The sequence below is a fragment of the Scylla paramamosain genome, unplaced genomic scaffold, assembly GCF_035594125.1.
Source record: "Scylla paramamosain isolate STU-SP2022 unplaced genomic scaffold, ASM3559412v1 Contig11, whole genome shotgun sequence".
In the NCBI taxonomy this organism is placed as follows: Eukaryota; Metazoa; Arthropoda; class Malacostraca; order Decapoda; family Portunidae; genus Scylla; species Scylla paramamosain.
The window spans coordinates 80001-83275 of NW_026973676.1; positions in this window are offsets into that span (position 1 = coordinate 80001).

Consider the following 3275-nt stretch of genomic DNA (forward strand, 5'->3'; position numbering starts at 1 on the left):
TAAGTTACTGTCACGCCGCCATTGCTGTTCCAGTGTAGGACAAAAGAAAAGGAATATATGGTTTCGTCACGTAATGGAATAACAGAGGTGGTATGGCAGCAACTTTGTTCATTGGTTCGTCTTAATAATCACGGCATCGCCAAGAGTAGTGAAGGTGACGGAGCTAGTGAAGTGGTCATGACATAGCTAGAAAAATCTTTTCTGGCCGGACCAATTCAAAGAAATCTAGTGGCAGGGAAGAAGTGTGAGATTTTATACATAATCACACTGGAGTATCCTAAACACCTCGTGCATCCATAGTTTACAGTAATCTTGATCTTCAGAATGCAAGGAGGAAGGAGGCACCGAGAAGAGGGACATTGAGGTTGTGGTTATGGGCGCAGCGAGGTCATGCAAAGTCATGTAGAAGGCATTTGAGAGGGTTGTAAGCATCTTTATAAACACTGACTTGATGATTCCTCGATAAACAATAAACTTTGATAAGATAAGGAGGCACAAACAAATTATTGATATATTCACAATTTGATGAGGACATTTGCATTAAGGCAAATTTTCTTCTTCTTCATCTTCTTTTCTTTTCTTTTCTTCTTTCTTTTCTTCTTCTTCTTCTCTTTCTTTTCTTTTCTTTTCTTTTCTTTTCTTTTCTTTTCTTTTCTTTTCTTTCCTTTCCTTTCCTTTCCTTTCCTTTCCTTTCCTTTCCTTCTTCTTCTTCTTCTTCTTCTTCTTCTTCTTCTTCTTCTTCTTCTTCTTCTTCTTCTTCTATCTTCTTCTTCTTCTTCTTGTGGACAAAACCTAAGGTAACGTTTGATCTTATAAACTAAGCGATGAAAGTACTGATATATTTTGTTTCATCATTATCAGAGGGTGAGGGGACACGACTCTCACCTCAAACAGCCTAATGAATTTGCTGTCCTGAATCCACATCATCATCATCACCAGCCTCTAAGTTAGCCTTCTTTTGCACAACTTCCTCCACTCGTGTGTGTCGCGAGTCTGTGCACTCCAGGCCGACCCGGCAATAACTGCACAGTCCTAAGAGAGAATGACAAACACTAAACACTCGTAAGCAGCCAACGCCTAAGTTCAAACAAGTGAACGATGGGTGTCTGGTTCTCACATCATTCTTGCCTCAGTCACGTGTCATCTGTCAACCGTTCTTTGTTTTCTAGAAGCCTTTATCATTTCTCTTCATACTGCGGCTTACATCATGACCTTTCACTCTTTCTTCTTATATTTTCTTTTGTGACGGCGCTCGTCGACCTGTCAGTCTCCTTTGTTTCTTAAAGAGGCGGAGACTCTTGATAGGCTTTGGTCTCGTCCTGAGTTGCCGTCTTTACATGTCATCAAGTTTCTGTCCGGCCTTTGTTTTTGTTTGCAGGATGTCATGACTCCACTTAATTGTTACCAGGTTTCTAAGAACTTACAGGACGTTACGCCTCCGGATACCTATCTGCAGGTTCCTAAGAACTGATTTTTTTTTTTTACACACTGTAGTGTAGTGTAGTTTTTACACACGTAGTGTAGTGGTTAGCACGCACGGCTCATAACCAAGATGTCCTGGGTTCGAATCCCAATTATCCAAAATTATAATTCCTCGGTAGTATAGTGGTTAGTATCCCCGCCTGTCACGCGGGAGACCGGGGTTCGATTCCCCGCCGGAGAGGTACACATACTTTTAAACAATGAAACTCTGGTAGGTACAGGGTACGAGAAAGATTTAGGAGTTATAGTTAGCTCTGAACTCCGTCTAGGAAAACAATGCATAGAGGCCAGAAACAGGGCAAATAGGGTATTAAGATTAATTTTTAGGAGTGTTAAAAGTAGAAGGCCGGAAGTAATATTAAAGTTATACTTGGCGCTGGTCAGACCTCATCTAGACTACGCTGTGCAGTTCTGGTCCCCACATTACAGGAAAGATATAGGTCTATTAGAATCAGTACAGAGGAGAATGACTAAAATTTATTCTGTACACGAAAAACACAGACTTAAGTTTCTTTGACTATAATATTATGTAACAGTACTGGCATCTACAATTATATATATATATATATATATATATATATATATATATATATATATATATATATATATATATATATATATATATATATATATATATATATATATATATATATATATATATATATATATATATATATATATATATATATATATATATATATCTATATATATATATATATATTGCTTACAGTCAAAACAACAATAAACTTACATGTGCTTAATACCATAATTTCTTGACACCTGAAGTACTTCCTACTGTTTTTCATTTTTATTTCAAGAATTTGCGTAACACCTTTTACTTTTATTCTGTAATTAACCTCAAGGGTCTTCTGTATTAGTAATATTTGTAAGGAAAATTTCTTAGCATCTTCCCTTAAGTGTAGTCTTCAGTAGTGTTCCTTCATAGCCTTAGTTAAAATGGGTGTGTTGATGCTCCTTGTCCTCAAACAAAATTCTTTGCTGTCACACGTAATGAATAAATGATAAAGGGCATGATCATTCTCTCTCTCTCTCTCTCTCTCCTCTCTCTCTCTCTCTCTCTCTCTCTCTCTCTCTCTCTCTCTCTCTCTCTCTCTCTCTCTCTCTCTCTCTCTCTCTCTCTCTCTCTCTCTCTCTCTCTCTCTCTCTCTCTCTCTCTCTCTCTCTCTCTCTCTCTCTCTCTCTCTGTGTGTGTGTGTGTGTGTGTGTGTGTGTGTGTGTGTGTGTCAGTCTGCCTACACACACCTACAGTATTTCATCATCATCACAGACAAACAGCACAACTTCACCATAAAATCGTGAGCATGTACAACTTTCTCCACACGTGTTTATCCACTGGTCATGAAGACGTCACGAGATGTGGATGTGATGTACTGAAGGGAGGGACTTTCTTTAGTCGTGGCAATGCAGTGCATGTTATGAAATGACCACCAGCACATGTGAGCTGGCCATTTCTTACAAACTTACACTAAATCTTTGCCTGACTTCTTGACTCTCCATGTCAAACTGACGAGGCAGACTTACAGTAATTTACATACATGTGGTCTCTCGTCATTTAATGCAGAAAAAAAAAAACTAAACAAAACATAAATCATGGCACATTGCACCCTTTTCCTTCACACACTGCCACATATACTATATGCGGGAAGACCAAGATGATATTTTTTCGTCAGGTGACTGTTTCAGATTTGTTAACAGCAATACAGCATCACTTTCTCTGTGACTGTCTGTGATGACAGCCTCGTACCTGTGTGTACCGGCACCCAAAGGTCAGT